Source organism: Amaranthus tricolor, chromosome 7 (genome assembly GCF_026212465.1).
Source record: "Amaranthus tricolor cultivar Red isolate AtriRed21 chromosome 7, ASM2621246v1, whole genome shotgun sequence".
Lineage (NCBI taxonomy): Eukaryota > Viridiplantae > Streptophyta > Magnoliopsida > Caryophyllales > Amaranthaceae > Amaranthus > Amaranthus tricolor.
This window is the reverse complement of record NC_080053.1, coordinates 1181863-1202347: the sequence shown is the minus strand read 5'-3', so window position 1 is coordinate 1202347 and position 20485 is coordinate 1181863.

The following is a 20485-nucleotide window of genomic DNA, read 5'->3' as shown; positions in this document are numbered from 1 at the left end:
TTCTTCATCCTTCATTGTTCATTGATCATTGATCCTTGTTCATTCTTCATTCATTCTTCAATGCTCATTGATCCTTGTTCATTCTTCATCGTTCATTGTTCATTAATCATTGATCCTTGTTCATTCTAAATCGTTCATTCTTCATTGCTCATTGATCCTGGTTCATTCTTCATCGTTCATTGTTCATTGATCATTGATCCTTGTTCATTCTTCATCGTTCATTCTTCAATGATCATTGATCCTTGTTCATTCTTCATCGTTCATTCTTTAATGATCATTGAACCATATTCATTCTTCATCGTTCATTCTTCAATGATCATTGATCCTTGTTCATTCTTCATTTTTCCATCTTCAATGATCATTGATCCTTGTTCATTCTAAATCGTTCATTCTTCATTGCTCATTGATCCTGGTTCATTCTTCATCGTTCATTGTTCAATCATCATTGATCCTTGTTCATTCTTCATCGTTCATCCTTCAATGCTCATTGATCCTTGTTCATTCTTCATCGTTCATTGTTCATTAATCATTGATCCTTGTTCATTCTTCATCGTTCATTCTACAATGCTCATTGATCCTCGTACATTCTTCATCGTTCATTGTTCATTGATCATTGATCCTTGTTCATTCTTCATCATTCATTCTTCAATGCTCATTGATCCTTGTTCATTCTTCATCGTTCATTATTCATTAATCATTGATCAATGTTCATTCTTCATCGTTCCATCTTCAATGATCATTGATCCTTGTTCATTCTAAATCGTTCATTCTTCAATGCTCATTGATCCTGGTTCATTCTTCATCGTTCATTGTTCATTCTTCATCGTTCATTCTTCAATGATCATTGATCCTTGTTCATTCTTCATCGTTCATTCTTTAATGATCATTGATCCATATTCATTTCTCATCGTTCATTCTTCAATGATCATTGATCCTTGTTCATTCTTCATCGTTCCATCTTGAATGATCATTGATACTTGTTCATTCTAAATCGTTCATTCTTCAATGCTCATTGATCCTGGTTCATTCTTCATCGTTCATTGTTCATTGATCATTGATCCTTGTTCATTCTTCTTCGTTCATTCTTCAATGATCATTGATCCTTGTTCATTCTTCATCGTTCATTCTTTAATGATCATTGATCCATATTCATTCTTCATCGTTCATTCTTCAATGATCATTGATCCTTGTTCATTCTTCATCGTTCATTCATTATTCATCATTGATCCTTGTACATTCTTCATCGTTCATTCTACAATGCTCATTGATCCTCGTTCATTCTCCATCGTTCATTGTTTATTGATCATTGATCCTTGTTCATTCTTCATCATTCATTCTTCAATGCTCATTGATCCTTGTTCATTCTTCATCGTTCATTGTTCATTAATCATTGATCCTTGTTCATTCTTCATCGTTCCATCTTCAATGATCATTGATCCTTGTTCATTCTAAATCGTTCATTCTTCAATGCTCATTGATCCTGGTTCATTCTTCATCGTTCATTGTTCATTGATCATTCATCCTTGTTCATTCTTCATCGTTCATTCTTCAATGATCATTGATCCTTGTTCATTCATCATCGTTCATTCTTTAATGATCATTGATCCATATTCATTCTTCATCGTTCATTCTTCAATGATCATTGATCCTTGTTCATTCTTCATCGTTCATTCATTATTCATCATTGATCCTTGTACATTCTTCATCGTTCATTCTACAATGCTCATTGATCCTCGTTCATTCTTCATCGTTCATTGTTTATTGATCATTGATCCTTGTTCATTCTTCATCATTCATTCTTCAATGCTCATTGATCCTTGTTCATTCTTCATCGTTCATTGTTCATTAATCATTGATCCTTGTTCATTCTTCATCGTTCCATCTTCAATGATCATTGATCCTTGTTCATTCTAAATCGTTCATTCTTCAATGCTCATTGATCCTGGTTCATTCTTCATCGTTCATTGTTCATTGATCATTGATCCTTGTTCATTCTTCATCGTTCATTCTTCAATGATCATTGATCCTTGTTCATTCTTCATCGTTCATTCTTTAATGATCATTGATCCATATTCATTCTTCATCGTTCATTCTTCAATGATCATTGATCCTTGTTCATTCTTCATTTTTCCATCTTCAATGATCATTGATCCTTGTTCATTCTAAATCGTTCATTCTTCATTGCTCATTGATCCTGGTTCATTCTTCATCGTTCATTGTTCAATCATCATTGATCCTTGTTCATTCTTCATCGTTCATTCTTCAATGATCATTGATCCTTGTTCATTCTTCATCGTTCATTCGTTAATGATCATTGATCCATATTCATTCTTCATCGTTCATTCTTCAATGATCATTGATCCTTGTTCATTCTTCATCGTTCATTCATTATTTATCATTGATCCTTGTACATTCTTCATCGTTCATTCTACAATGCTCATTGATCCTCGTTCATTCTTCATCCTTCATTGTTCATTGATCATTGATCCTTGTTCATTCTTCATTCATTCTTCAATGCTCATTGATCCTTGTTCATTCTTCATCGTTCATTGTTCATTAATCATTGATCCTTGTTCATTCTAAATCGTTCATTCTTCATTGCTCATTGATCCTGGTTCATTCTTCATCGTTCATTGTTCATTGATCATTGATCCTTGTTCATTCTTCATCGTTCATTCTTCAATGATCATTGATCCTTGTTCATTCTTCATCGTTCATTCTTTAATGATCATTGAACCATATTCATTCTTCATCGTTCACTCTTCAATGATCATTGATCCTTGTTCATTCTTCATCGTTCATTCATTATTCAACATTGATCCTTGTACATTCTTCATTGTTCATTCTACAATGCTCATTGATCCTGTTTCATTCTTCATCGTTCATTGTTCATTGATCATTGATCCTTGTTCATTCTTCACCGTTCATTCTTCAATGCTCATTGATCCTTGTTCATTCTTCATCGTTCATTGTTCATTAATCATTGATCCTTGTTCATTCTTCATCGTTCATTCTACAATGCTCATTGATCCTCGTTCATTCTTCATCGTTCATTGTTCATTGATCATTGATCCTTGTTCATTCTTCATCATTCATTCTTCAATGCTCATTGATCCTTGTTCATTCTTCATCGTTCATTGTTCATTAATCATTGATCAATGTTCATTCTTCATCGTTCCATCTTCAATGATCATTGATCCTTGTTCATTCTAAATCGTTCATTCTTCAATGCTCATTGATCCTGGTTCATTCTTCATCGTTCATTCTTCAATGACCATTGATCCTTGTTCATTCTTCATCGTTCCATCCTGAATGATCATTGATCCTTGTTCATTCTAAATCGTTCATTCTTTAATGCTCATTGATCCTGGTTCATTCTTCATCGTTCATTGTTCATTGATCATTGATCCTTGTTCATTCTTCATCGTTCATTCTTCAATGATCATTGATCCTTGTTCATTCTTCATCGTTCATTCTTTAATGATCATTGATCCATATTCATTCTTCATCGTTCATTCTTCAATGATCATTGATCCTTGTTCATTCTTCATCGTTCATTCATTATTCATCATTGATCCTTGTACATTCTTCATCGTTCATTCTACAATGCTCATTGATCCTCGTTCATTCTTCATCGTTCATTGTTTATTGATCATTGATCCTTGTTCATTCTTCATCATTCATTCTTCAATGCTCATTGATCCTTGTTCATTCTTCATCGTTCATTGTTCATTAATCATTGATCCTTGTTCATTCTTCATCGTTCCATCTTCAATGATCATTGATCCTTGTTCATTCTAAATCGTTCATTCTTCAATGCTCATTGATCCTGGTTCATTCTTCATCGTTCATTGTTCATTGATCATTCATCCTTGTTCATTCTTCATCGTTCATTCTTCAATGATCATTGATCCTTGTTCATTCATCATCGTTCATTCTTTAATGATCATTGATCCATATTCATTCTTCACCGTTCATTCTTCAATGATCATTGATCCTTGTTCATTCTTCATCGTTCATTCATTATTCATCATTGATCCTTGTACATTCTTCATCGTTCATTCTACAATGCTCATTGATCCTCGTTCATTCTTCATCGTTCATTGTTCATTGATCATTGATCCTTGTTCATTCTTCATCATTCATTCTTCAATGCTCATTGATCATTGTTCATTCTTCATCGTTCATTGTTCATTAGTCATTGATCAATGTTCATTCTTCATCGTTCCATCTTCAATGATCATTGATCCTTGTTCATTCTAAATCGTTCATTCTTCAATGCTCATTGATCCTGGTTCATTCTTCATCGTTCATTGTTCATTCTTCATCGTTCATTCTTCAATGATCATTGATCCTTGTTCATTCTTCATCGTTCATTCTTTAATGATCATTGATCCATATTCATTTCTCATCGTTCATTCTTCAATGATCATTATTCCTTGTTCATTCTTCATCGTTCCATCTTGAATGATCATTGATCCTTGTTCATTCTAAATCGTTCATTCTTCAATGCTCATTGATCCTGGTTCATTCTTCATCGTTCATTGTTCATTGATCATTGATCCTTGTTCATTCTTCATCGTTCATTCTTCAATGATCATTGATCCTTGTTCATTCTTCATCGTTCATTCTTTAATGATCATTGAACCATATTCATTCTTAATCGTTCATTCTTCAATGATCATTGATCCTTGTTCATTCTTCATCGTTCATTCTTTAATGATCATTGATCCATATTTATTTCTCATCGTTCATTCTTCAATGATCATTGATCCTTGTTCATTCTTCATCGTTCCATCTTGAATGATCATTGATCCTTGTTCATTCTAAATCGTTCATTCTTCAATGCTCATTGATCCTGGTTCATTCTTCATCGTTCATTGTTCATTGATCATTGATCCTTGTTCATTCTTCATCGTTCATTCTTCAATGATCATTGATCCTTGTTCATTCTTCATCGTTCATTCTTTAATGATCATTGATCCATATTCATTCTTCATCGTTCATTCTTCAATGATCATTGATCCTTGTTCATTCTTCATCGTTCATTCATTATTCATCATTGATCCTTGTACATTCTTCATCATTCATTCTACAATGCTCATTGATCCTCGTTCATTCTTCATCGTTCATTGTTTATTGATCATTGATCCTTGTTCATTCTTCATCTTTCATTCTTCAATGCTCATTGATCCTTGTTCATTCTTCATCGTTCATTGTTCATTAATCATTGATCCTTGTTCATTCTTCATCGTTCCATCTTCAATGATCATTGATCCTTGTTCTTTCTAAATCGTTCATTCTTCAATGCTCATTGATCCTGGTTCATTCTTCATCGTTCATTGTTCATTGATCATTCATCCTTGTTCATTCTTCATCGTTCATTCTTCAATGATCATTGATCCTTGTTCATTCATCATCGTTCATTCTTTAATGATCATTGATCCATATTCATTCTTCACCGTTCATTCTTCAATGATCATTGATCCTTGTTCATTCTTCATCGTTCATTCATTATTCATCATTGATCCTTGTACATTCTTCATCGTTCATTCTACAATGCTCATTGATCCTCGTTCATTCTTCATCGTTCATTGTTCATTGATCATTGATCCTTGATCATTCTTCTTCATTCATTCTTCAATGCTCATTGATCCTTGTTCATTCTTCATCGTTCATTGTTCATTAATCATTGATCCTTGTTCATTCTTCATCGTTCATTCTACAATGCTCATTGATCCTCGTTCATTCTTCATCGTTCATTGTTCATTGATCATTGATCCTTGTTCATTCTTCATCATTCATTCTTCAATGCTCATTGATCCTTGTTCATTCTTCATCGTTCATTGTTCATTAATCATTGATCAATGTTCATTCTTCATCGTTCCATCTTCAATGATCATTGATCCTTGTTCATTCTAAATCGTTCATTCTTCAATGCTCATTGATCCTGGTTCATTCTTCATCGTTCATTCTTCAATGACCATTGATCCTTGTTCATTCTTTATCGTTCCATCCTGAATGATCATTGATCCTTGTTCATTCTAAATCGTTCATTCTTTAATGCTCATTGATCCTGGTTCATTCTTCATCGTTCATTGTTCATTGATCATTGATCCTTGTTCATTCTTCATCGTTCATTCTTCAATGATCATTGATCCTTGTTCATTCTTCATCGTTCATTCTTTAATGATCATTGATCCATATTCATTCTTCATCGTTCATTCTTCAATGATCATTGATCCTTGTTCATTCTTCATCGTTCATTCATTATTCATCATTGATCCTTGTACATTCTTCATCGTTCATTCTACAATGCTCATTGATCCTCGTTCATTCTTCATCGTTCATTGTTTATTGATCATTGATCCTTATTCATTCTTCATCATTCATTCTTCAATGCTCATTGATCCTTGTTCATTCTTCATCGTTCATTGTTCATTAATCATTGATCCTTGTTCATTCTTCATCGTTCCATCTTCAATGATCATTGATCCTTGTTCATTCTAAATCGTTCATTCTTCAATGCTCATTGATCCTGGTTCATTCTTCATCGTTCATTGTTCATTGATCATTCATCCTTGTTCATTCTTCATCGTTCATTCTTCAATGATCATTGATCCTTGTTCATTCATCATCGTTCATTCTTTAATGATCATTGATCCATATTCATTCTTCACCGTTCATTCTTCAATGATCATTGATCCTTGTTCATTCTTCATCGTTCATTCATTATTCATCATTGATCCTTGTACATTCTTCATCGTTCATTCTACAATGCTCATTGATCCTCGTTCATTCTTCATCGTTCATTGTTCATTGATCATTGATCCTTGTTCATTCTTCATCATTCATTCTTCAATGCTCATTGATCATTGTTCATTCTTCATCGTTCATTGTTCATTAGTCATTGATCAATGTTCATTCTTCATCGTTCCATCTTCAATGATCATTGATCCTTGTTCATTCTAAATCGTTCATTCTTCAATGCTCATTGATCCTGGTTCATTCTTCATCGTTCATTGTTCATTCTTCATCGTTCATTCTTCAATGATCATTGATCCTTGTTCATTCTTCATCGTTCATTCTTTAATGATCATTGATCCATATTCATTTCTCATCGTTCATTCTTCAATGATCATTATTCCTTGTTCATTCTTCATCGTTCCATCTTGAATGATCATTGATCCTTGTTCATTCTAAATCGTTCATTCTTCAATGCTCATTGATCCTGGTTCATTCTTCATCGTTCATTGTTCATTGATCATTGATCCTTGTTCATTCTTCATCGTTCATTCTTCAATGATCATTGATCCTTGTTCATTCTTCATCGTTCATTCTTTAATGATCATTGAACCATATTCATTCTTAATCGTTCATTCTTCAATGATCATTGATCCTTGTTCATTCTTCATCGTTCATTCTTTAATGATCATTGATCCATATTTATTTCTCATCGTTCATTCTTCAATGATCATTGATCCTTGTTCATTCTTCATCGTTCCATCTTGAATGATCATTGATCCTTGTTCATTCTAAATCGTTCATTCTTCAATGCTCATTGATCCTGGTTCATTCTTCATCGTTCATTGTTCATTGATCATTGATCCTTGTTCATTCTTCATCGTTCATTCTTCAATGATCATTGATCCTTGTTCATTCTTCATCGTTCATTCTTTAATGATCATTGATCCATATTCATTCTTCATCGTTCATTCTTCAATGATCATTGATCCTTGTTCATTCTTCATCGTTCATTCATTATTCATCATTGATCCTTGTACATTCTTCATCATTCATTCTACAATGCTCATTGATCCTCGTTCATTCTTCATCGTTCATTGTTTATTGATCATTGATCCTTGTTCATTCTTCATCTTTCATTCTTCAATGCTCATTGATCCTTGTTCATTCTTCATCGTTCATTGTTCATTAATCATTGATCCTTGTTCATTCTTCATCGTTCCATCTTCAATGATCATTGATCCTTGTTCATTCTAAATCGTTCATTCTTCAATGCTCATTGATCCTGGTTCATTCTTCATCGTTCATTGTTCATTGATCATTCATCCTTGTTCATTCTTCATCATTCATTCTTCAATGATCATTGATCCTTGTTCATTCATCATCGTTCATTCTTTAATGATCATTGATCCATATTCATTCTTCACCGTTCATTCTTCAATGATCATTGATCCTTGTTCATTCTTCATCGTTCATTCATTATTCATCATTGATCCTTGTACATTCTTCATCGTTCATTCTACAATGCTCATTGATCCTCGTTCATTCTTCATCGTTCATTGTTCATTGATCATTGATCCTTGATCATTCTTCTTCATTCATTCTTCAATGCTCATTGATCCTTGTTCATTCTTCATCGTTCATTGTTCATTAATCATTGATCAATGTTCATTCTTCATCGTTCCATCTTCAATGATCATTGATCCTTGTTCATTCTAAATCGTTCATTCTTCAATGCTCATTGATCCTGGTTCATTCTTCATCGTTCATTGTTCATTCTTCATCGTTCATTCTTCAATGATCATTGATCCTTGTTCATTCTTCATCGTTCATTCTTTAATGATCATTGATCCATATTCATTTCTCATCGTTCATTCTTCAATGATCATTGATCCTTGTTCATTCTTCATCGTTCCATCTTGAATGATCATTGATCCTTGTTCATTCTAAATCGTTCATTCTTCAATGCTCATTGATCCTGGTTCATTCTTCATCGTTCATTGTTCATTGATCATTGATCCTTGTTCATTCTTCATCGTTCATTCTTCAATGATCATTGATCCTTGTTCATTCTTCATTGTTTATTCTTTAATGATCATTGAACCATATTCATTCTTCATCGTTCATTCTTCAATGATCATTGATCCATATTCATTTCTCATCGTTCATTCTTCAATGATCATTATTCCTTGTTCATTCTTCATCGTTCCATCTTGAATGATCATTGATCCTTGTTCATTCTAAATCGTTCATTCTTCAATGCTCATTGATCCTGGTTCATTCTTCATCGTTCATTGTTCATTGATCATTGATCCTTGTTCATTCTTCATCGTTCATTCTTCAATGATCATTGATCCTTGTTCATTCTTCATCGTTCATTCTTTAATGATCATTGAACCATATTCATTCTTAATCGTTCATTCTTCAATGATCATTGATCCTTGTTCATTCTTCATCGTTCATTCTTTAATGATCATTGATCCATATTTATTTCTCATCGTTCATTCTTCAATGATCATTGATCCTTGTTCATTCTTCATCGTTCCATCTTGAATGATCATTGATCCTTGTTCATTCTAAATCGTTCATTCTTCAATGCTCATTGATCCTGGTTCATTCTTCATCGTTCATTGTTCATTGATCATTGATCCTTGTTCATTCTTCATCGTTCATTCTTCAATGATCATTGATCCTTGTTCATTCTTCATCGTTCATTCTTTAATGATCATTGATCCATATTCATTCTTCATCGTTCATTCTTCAATGATCATTGATCCTTGTTCATTCTTCATCGTTCATTCATTATTCATCATTGATCCTTGTACATTCTTCATCATTCATTCTACAATGCTCATTGATCCTCGTTCATTCTTCATCGTTCATTGTTTATTGATCATTGATCCTTGTTCATTCTTCATCTTTCATTCTTCAATGCTCATTGATCCTTGTTCATTCTTCATCGTTCATTGTTCATTAATCATTGATCCTTGTTCATTCTTCATCGTTCCATCTTCAATGATCATTGATCCTTGTTCATTCTAAATCGTTCATTCTTCAATGCTCATTGATCCTGGTTCATTCTTCATCGTTCATTGTTCATTGATCATTCATCCTTGTTCATTCTTCATCATTCATTCTTCAATGATCATTGATCCTTGTTCATTCATCATCGTTCATTCTTTAATGATCATTGATCCATATTCATTCTTCACCGTTCATTCTTCAATGATCATTGATCCTTGTTCATTCTTCATCGTTCATTCATTATTCATCATTGATCCTTGTACATTCTTCATCGTTCATTCTACAATGCTCATTGATCCTCGTTCATTCTTCATCGTTCATTGTTCATTGATCATTGATCCTTGATCATTCTTCTTCATTCATTCTTCAATGCTCATTGATCCTTGTTCATTCTTCATCGTTCATTGTTCATTAATCATTGATCAATGTTCATTCTTCATCGTTCCATCTTCAATGATCATTGATCCTTGTTCATTCTAAATCGTTCATTCTTCAATGCTCATTGATCCTGGTTCATTCTTCATCGTTCATTGTTCATTCTTCATCGTTCATTCTTCAATGATCATTGATCCTTGTTCATTCTTCATCGTTCATTCTTTAATGATCATTGATCCATATTCATTTCTCATCGTTCATTCTTCAATGATCATTGATCCTTGTTCATTCTTCATCGTTCCATCTTGAATGATCATTGATCCTTGTTCATTCTAAATCGTTCATTCTTCAATGCTCATTGATCCTGGTTCATTCTTCATCGTTCATTGTTCATTGATCATTGATCCTTGTTCATTCTTCATCGTTCATTCTTCAATGATCATTGATCCTTGTTCATTCTTCATCGTTTATTCTTTAATGATCATTGAACCATATTCATTCTTCATCGTTCATTCTTCAATGATCATTGATCCTTGTTCATTCTTCATCGTTCATTCATTATTCAACATTGATCCTTGTACATTCTTCATTGTTCATTCTACAATGCTCATTGATCCTGTTTCATTCTTCATCGTTCATTGTTCATTGATCATTGATCCTTGTTCATTCTTCATCGTTCATTCTTCAATGCTCATTGATCCTTGTTCATTCTTCATCGTTCATTGTTCATTAATCATTGATCCTTGTTCATTCTTCATCGTTCATTCATTATTGATCATTGATCCTTGTTCATTCTTCATCGTTCATTCTTCAATGATCAATTATCCTTGTTCATTCTAAATCGTTCATTCTTTAATGATCATTGATCCTTGTTCATTCTTCATCGTTCCATCTTCAATGATCATTGATCCTTGTTCATTCTAAATCGTTCATTCTTCAATGCTCATTGATCCTGGTTCGTTCTTCATCGTTCATTGTTCATTGATCATTGATCCTTGTTCATTCTTCATCGTTCATTCTTCATTGATCATTGATCCTTGTTCATTCTTCATCGTTCATTCTTCAATGCTCATTGATCCTTGTTCATTCTTCATCGTTCATTGTTCATTAATCATTGATCCTTGTTCATTCTTCATCGTTCATTCATTATTGTTCATTGATCCTGGTTCATTCTTCATCGTTCATTCTTCAATGATCAATTATCCTTGTTCATTCTAAATCGTTCATTCTTTAATGATCATTGATCCTTATTCATTCTTCATCGTTCCATCTTCAATGATCATTGATCCTTGTTCATTCTAAATCGTTCATTCTTCAATGCTCATTGATCCTAGTTCATTCTTCATCGTTCATTGTTCATTGATCATTCATCCTTGTTCATTCTTCATCGTTCATTCTTCAATGATCATTGATCCTTGTTCATTCATCATCGTTCATTCTTTAATGATCATTGATCCATATTCATTCTTCACCGTTCATTCTTCAATGATCATTGATCCTTGTTCATTCTTCATCGTTCATTCATTATTCATCATTGATCCTTGTACATTCTTCATCGTTCATTCTACAATGCTCATTGATCCTCGTTCATTCTTCATCGTTCATTGTTCATTGATCATTGATCCTTGATCATTCTTCTTCATTCATTCTTCAATGCTCATTGATCCTTGTTCATTCTTCATCGTTCATTGTTCATTAATCATTGATCAATGTTCATTCTTCATCGTTCCATCTTCAATGATCATTGATCCTTGTTCATTCTAAATCGTTCATTCTTCAATGCTCATTGATCCTGGTTCATTCTTCATCGTTCATTGTTCATTCTTCATCGTTCATTCTTCAATGATCATTGATCCTTGTTCATTCTTCATCGTTCATTCTTTAATGATCATTGATCCATATTCATTTCTCATCGTTCATTCTTCAATGATCATTGATCCTTGTTCATTCTTCATCGTTCCATCTTGAATGATCATTGATCCTTGTTCATTCTAAATCGTTCATTCTTCAATGCTCATTGATCCTGGTTCATTCTTCATCGTTCATTGTTCATTGATCATTGATCCTTGTTCATTCTTCATCGTTCATTCTTCAATGATCATTGATCCTTGTTCATTCTTCATCGTTTATTCTTTAATGATCATTGAACCATATTCATTCTTCATCGTTCATTCTTCAATGATCATTGATCCTTGTTCATTCTTCATCGTTCATTCATTATTCAACATTGATCCTTGTACATTCTTCATTGTTCATTCTACAATGCTCATTGATCCTGTTTCATTCTTCATCGTTCATTGTTCATTGATCATTGATCCTTGTTCATTCTTCATCGTTCATTCTTCAATGCTCATTGATCCTTGTTCATTCTTCATCGTTCATTGTTCATTAATCATTGATCCTTGTTCATTCTTCATCGTTCATTCATTATTGATCATTGATCCTTGTTCATTCTTCATCGTTCATTCTTCAATGATCAATTATCCTTGTTCATTCTAAATCGTTCATTCTTTAATGATCATTGATCCTTGTTCATTCTTCATCGTTCCATCTTCAATGATCATTGATCCTTGTTCATTCTAAATCGTTCATTCTTCAATGCTCATTGATCCTGGTTCATTCTTCATCGTTCATTGTTCATTGATCATTCATCCTTGTTCATTCTTCATCGTTCATTCTTCAATGATCATTGATCCTTGTTCATTCATCATCGTTCATTTTTTAATGATCATTGATCCATATTCATTCTTCACCGTTCATTCTTCAATGATCATTGATCCTTGTTCATTCTTCACCGTTCATTCTTCAATGCTCATTGATCCTTGTTCATTCTTCATCGTTCATTGTTCATTAATCATTGATCCTTGTTCATTCTTCATCGTTCATTCATTATTGATCATTGATCCTTGTTCATTCTTCATCGTTCATTCTTCAATGATCAATTATCCTTGTTCATTCTAAATCGTTCATTCTTTAATGATCATTGATCCTTGTTCATTCTTCATCGTTCCATCTTCAATGATCATTGATCCTTGTTCATTCTAAATCGTTCATTCTTCAATGCTCATTGATCCTGGTTCATTCTTCATCGTTCATTGTTCATTGATCATTCATCCTTGTTCATTCTTCATCGTTCATTCTTCAATGATCATTGATCCTTGTTCATTCATCATCGTTCATTCTTTAATGATCATTGATCCATATTCATTCTTCACCGTTCATTCTTCAATGATCATTGATCCTTGTTCATTCTTCATCGTTCATTCATTATTCATCATTGATCCTTGTACATTCTTCATCGTTCATTCTACAATGCTCATTGATCCTCGTTCATTCTTCATCGTTCATTGTTCATTGATCATTGATCCTTGTTCATTCTTCATCATTCATTCTTCAATACTCATTGATCCTTGTTCATTCTTCATCGTTCATTGTTCATTAATCATTGATCCTTGTTCATTCTTCATCGTTCCATCTTGAATGATCATTGATCCTTGTTCATTCTAAATCGTTCATTCTTCAATGCTCATTGATCCTGGTTCATTCTTCATCGTTCATTGTTCATTGATCATTGATCCTTGTTCATTCTTCATCGTACATTCTTCAATGATCATTGATCCTTGTTCATTCTTCATCGTTCATTCTTTAATGATCATTGATCCATATTCATTCTTCATCGTTCATTCTTCAAAGATCATTGATCCTTGTTCATTCTTCATCGTTCCATCTTCAATGATCATTGATTCTTGTTCATTCTAAATCGTTCATTCTTCAATGTTCATTGATCCTGGTTCGTTCTTCATCGTTCATTGTTCATTGATCATTGATCCTTGTTCATTCTTCATCGTTCATTCTTCATTGATCATTGATCCTTGTTCATTCTTCATCGTTCATTCTTCAATGCTCATTGATCCTTGTTCATTCTTCATCGTTCATTGTTCATTAATCATTGATCCTTGTTCATTCTTCATTGTTCATTCATTATTGTTCATTGATCCTGGTTCATTTTTCATCGTTCATTCTTCAATGATCAATTATCCTTGTTCATTCTAAATCGTTCATTCTTTAATGATCATTGATCCTTATTCATTCTTCATCGTTCCATCTTCAATGATCATTGATCCTTGTTCATTCTAAATCGTTCATTCTTCAATGCTCATTGATCCTGGTTCATTCTTCATCGTTCATTGTTCATTGATGATTCATCCTTGTTCATTCTTCATCGTTCATTCTTCAATGATCATTGATCCATGTTCATTCATCATCGTTCATTCTTTAATGATCATTGATCCATATTCATTCTTCATCGTTCATTCTTCAATGATCATTGATCCTTGTTCATTCTTCAACGTTCATTCATTATTCATCATTGATCCTTGTACATTCTTCATCGTTCATTCTACAATGCTCATTGATCCTCGTTCATTCTTCATCGTTCATTGTTTATTGATCATTGATCCTTGTTCATTCTTCATCATTCATTCTTCAATGCTCATTGATCCTTGTTCATTCTTCATCGTTCATTGTTCATTAATCATTGATCCTTGTTCATTCTTCATCGTTCCATCTTCAATGATCATTGATCCTTGTTCATTCTAAATCGTTCATTCTTCAATGCTCATTGATCCTGGTTCATTCTTCATCGTTCATTGTTCATTGATCATTCATCCTTGTTCATTCTTTAATGATCATTGATCCATATTCATTCTTCATCGTTCATTCTTCATTGATCATTGATCCTTGTTCATTCTTCATTTTTCCATCTTCAATGATCATTGATCCTTGTTGATTCTAAATCGTTCATTCTTCATTGCTCATTGATCCTGGTTCATTCTTCATCTTTCATTGTTCATTGATCATTGATCCTTGTTCATTCTTCATCGTTCATTCTTCAATGATAATTGATCCTTGTTCATTCTTTATCGTTCATTCGTTAATGATCATTGATCCATATTCATTCTTCATCGTTCATTCTTCAATGATCATTGATCCTTGTTCATTCTTCATCGTTCATTCATTATTTATCATTGATCCTTGTACATTCTTCATCGTTCATTCTACAATGCTCATTGATCCTCGTTCATTCTTCATCCTTCATTGTTCATTGATCATTGATCCTTGTTCATTCTTCATCATTCATTCTTCAATGCTCATTGATCCTTGTTCATTCTTCATCGTTCATTGTTCATTAATCATTGATCCTTGTTCATTCTTCATCGTTCCATCTTCAATGATCATTCATCCTTGTTCATTCTAAATCGTTCATTCTTCAATGCTCATTGATCCTGGTTCATTCTTCATCGTTCATTGTTCATTGATCATTGATCCTTGTTCATTCTTCATCGTTCATTCTTCAATGATCATTGATCCTTGTTCATTCTTCATCGTTCATTCGTTAATGATCATTGATCCATATTCATTCTTCATCGTTCATTCTTCAATGATCATTGATCCTTGTTCATTCTTCATCGTTCATTCATTATTTATCATTGATCCTTGTACATTCTTCATCGTTCATTCTACAATGCTCATTGATCCTCGTTCATTCTTCATCCTTCATTGTTCATTGATCATTGATCCTTGTTCATTCTTCATCGTTCATTGTTCATTAATCATTGATCCTTGTTCATTCTAAATCGTTCATTCTTCATTGCTCATTGATCCTGGTTCATTCTTCATCGTTCATTGTTCATTGATCATTGATCCTTGTTCATTCTTCATCGTTCATTCTTCAATGATCATTGATCCTTGTTCATTCTTCATCGTTCATTCTTTAATGATCATTGAACCATATTCATTCTTCATCGTTCATTCTTCAATGATCATTGATCCTTGTTCATTCTTCATCGTTCATTCATTATTCAACATTGATCCTTGTACATTCTTCATTGTTCATTCTACAATGCTCATTGATCCTGTTTCATTCTTCATCGTTCATTGTTCATTGATCATTGATCCTTGTTCATTCTTCATCGTTCATTCTTCAATGCTCATTGATCCTTGTTCATTCTTCATCGTTCATTGTTCATTAATCATTGATCCTTGTTCATTCTTCATCGTTCATTCTACAATGCTCATTGATCCTCGTTCATTCTTCATCGTTCATTGTTCATTGATCATTGATCCTTGTTCATTCTTCATCATTCATTCTTCAATGCTCATTGATCCTTGTTCATTCTTCATCGTTCATTGTTCATTAATCATTGATCAATGTTCATTCTTCATCGTTCCATCTTCAATGATCATTGATCCTTGTTCATTCTAAATCGTTCATTCTTCAATGCTCATTGATCCTGGTTCATTCTTCATCGTTCATTGTTCATTCTTCATCGTTCATTCTTCAATGATCATTGATCCTTGTTCATTCTTCATCGTTCATTCTTTAATGATCATTGATCCATATTCATTTCTCATCGTTCATTCTTCAATGATCATTGATCCTTGTTCATTCTTCATCGTTCCATCTTGAATGATCATTGATCCTTGTTCATTCTAAATCGTTCATTCTTTAATGCTCATTGATCCTGGTTCATTCTTCATCGTTCATTGTTCATTGATCATTGATCCTTGTTCATTCTTCATCGTTCATTCTTCAATGATCATTGATCCTTGTTCATTCTTCATCGTTCATTCTTTAATGATCATTGATCCATATTCATTCTTCATCGTTCATTCTTCAATGATCATTGATCCTTGTTCATTCTTCATCGTTCATTCATTATTCATCATTGATCCTTGTACATTCTTCATCGTTCATTCTACAATGCTCATTGATCCTCGTTCATTCTTCATCGTTCATTGTTTATTGATCATTGATCCTTGTTCATTCTTCATCATTCATTCTTCAATGCTCATTGATCCTTGTTCATTCTTCATCGTTCATTGTTCATTAATCATTGATCCTTGTTCATTCTTCATCGTTCCATCTTCAATGATCATTCATCCTTGTTCATTCTAAATCGTTCATTCTTCAATGCTCATTGATCCTGGTTCATTCTTCATCGTTCATTGTTCATTGATCATTGATCCTTGTTCATTCTTCATCGTTCATTCTTCAATGATCATTGATCCTTGTTCATTCTTCATCGTTCATTCGTTAATGATCATTGATCCATATTCATTCTTCATCGTTCATTCTTCAATGATCATTGATCCTTGTTCATTCTTCATCGTTCATTCATTATTTATCATTGATCCTTGTACATTCTTCATCTTTCATTCTACAATGCTCATTGATCCTCGTTCATTCTTCATCCTTCATTGTTCATTGATCATTGATCCTTGTTCATTCTTCATTCATTCTTCAATGCTCATTGATCCTTGTTCATTCTTCATCGTTCATTGTTCATTAATCATTGATCCTTGTTCATTCTTCATCGTTCATTCTTCAATGATCATTGATCCTTGTTCATTCTTCATCGTTCATTCTTTAATGATCATTGATCCATATTCATTCTTCATCGTTCATTCTTCAATGATCATTGATCCTTGTTCATTCTTCATCGTTCCATCTTCAATGATCATTGATCCTTGTTCATTCTAAATCGTTCATTCTTCAATGCTCATTGATCCTGGTTCATTCTTCATCATTCATTGTTCATTGATCATTGATCCTTGTTCATTCTTCATCGTTCATTCTTCAATGATCATTGATCCTTGTTCATTCTAAATCGTTCATTCTTCATTGCTCATTGATCCTGGTTCATTCTTCATCGTTCATTCTTCAATGATCATTGATCCTTGTTCATTCTAAATCGTTCATTCTTCATTGCTCATTGATCCTGGTTCATTCTTCATCGTTCATTCTTCAATGATCATTGATCCTTGTTCATTCTTCATCCTTCATTCTTTAATGATCATTGATCCATATTCATTCTTCATCGTTCATTCTTCAATGATCATTGATCCTTGTTCATTCTTCATCGTTCATTCATTATTTATCATTGATCCTTGTACATTCTTCATCGTTCATTCTACAATGCTCATTGATCCTCGTTCATTCTTCATCCTTCATTGTTCATTGATCATTGATCCTTGTTCATTCTTCATTCATTCTTCAATGCTCATTGATCCTTGTTCATTCTTCATCGTTCATTGTTCATTAATCATTGATCCTTGTTCATTCTAAATCGTTCATTCTTCATTGCTCATTGATCCTGGTTCATTCTTCATCGTTCATTGTTCATTGATCATTGATCCTTGTTCATTCTTCATCGTTCATTCTTCAATGATCATTGATCCTTGTTCATTCTTCATCGTTCATTCTTTAATGATCATTGAACCATATTCATTCTTCATCGTTCATTCTTCAATGATCATTGATCCTTGTTCATTCTTCATCGTTCATTCATTATTCAACATTGATCCTTGTACATTCTTCATTGTTCATTCTACGATGCTCATTGATCCTGTTTCATTCTTCATCGTTCATTGTTCATTGATCATTGATCCTTGTTCATTCTTCATCGTTCATTCTTCAATGCTCATTGATCCTTGTTCATTCTTCATCGTTCATTGTTCATTAATCATTGATCCTTGTTCATTCTTCATCGTTCATTCTACAATGCTCATTGATCCTCGTACATTCTTCATCGTTCATTGTTCATTGATCATTGATCCTTGTTCATTCTTCATCATTCATTCTTCAATGCTCATTGATCCTTGTTCATTCTTCATCGTTCATTATTCATTAATCATTGATCAATGTTCATTCTTCATCGTTCCATCTTCAATGATCATTGATCCTTGTTCATTCTAAATCGTTCATTCTTCAATGCTCATTGATCCTGGTTCATTCTTCATCGTTCATTGTTCATTCTTCATCGTTCATTCTTCAATGATCATTGATCCTTGTTCATTCTTCATCGTTCATTCTTTAATGATCATTGATCCATATTCATTTCTCATCGTTCATTCTTCAATGATCATTGATCCTTGTTCATTCTTCATCGTTCCATCTTGAATGATCATTGATACTTGTTCATTCTAAATCGTTCATTCTTCAATGCTCATTGATCCTGGTTCATTCTTCATCGTTCATTGTTCATTGATCATTGATCCTTGTTCATTCTTCTTCGTTCATTCTTCAATGATCATTGATCCTTGTTCATTCTTCATCGTTCATTCTTTAATGATCATTGATCCATATTCATTCTTCATCGTTCATTCTTCAATGATCATTGATCCTTGTTCATTCTTCATCGTTCATTCATTATTCATCATTGATCCTTGTACATTCTTCATCGTTCATTCTACAATGCTCATTGATCCTCGTTCATTCTTCATCGTTCATTGTTTATTGATCATTGATCCTTGTTCATTCTTCATCATTCATTCTTCAATGCTCATTGATCCTTGTTCATTCTTCATCGTTCATTGTTCATTAATCATTGATCCTTGTTCATTCTTCATCGTTCCATCTTCAATGATCATTGATCCTTGTTCATTCTAAATCGTTCATTCTTCAATGCTCATTGATCCTGGTTCATTCTTCATCGTTCATTGTTCATTGATCATTCATCCTTGTTCATTCTTTATCGTTCATTCTTCAATGATCATTGATCCTTGTTCATTCATCATCGTTCATTCTTTAATGATCATTGATCCATATTCATTCTTCATCGTTCATTCTTCAATGATCATTGATCCTTGTTCATTCTTCATCGTTCATTCATTATTCATCATTGATCCTTGTACATTCTTCATCGTTCATTCTACAATGCTCATTGATCCTCGTTCATTCTTCATCGTTCATTGTTTATTGATCATTGATCCTTGTTCTTTCTTCATCATTCATTCTTCAATGCTCATTGATCCTTGTTCATTCTTCATCGTTCATTGTTCATTAATCATTGATCCTTGTTCATTCTTCATCGTTCCATCTTCAATGATCATTGATCCTTGTTCATTCTAAATCGTTCATTCTTCAATGCTCATTGATCCTGGTTCATTCTTCATCGTTCATTGTTCATTGATCATTGATCCTTGTTCATTCTTCATCGTTCATTCTTCAATGATCATTGATCCTTGTTCATTCTTCATCGTTCATTTTTTAATGATCATTGATCCATATTCATTCTTCATCGTTCATTCTTCAATGATCATTGATCCTTGTTCATTCTTCATTTTTCCATCTTCAATGATCATTGATCCTTGTTCATTCTAAATCGTTCATTCTTCATTGCTCATTGATCCTGGTTCATTCTTCATCGTTCATTGTTCAATCATCATTGATCCTTGTTCATTCTTCATCGTTCATTCTTCAATGATCATTGATCCTTGTTCATTCTTCATCGTTCATTCGTTAATGATCATTGATCCATATTCATTCTTCATCGTTCAT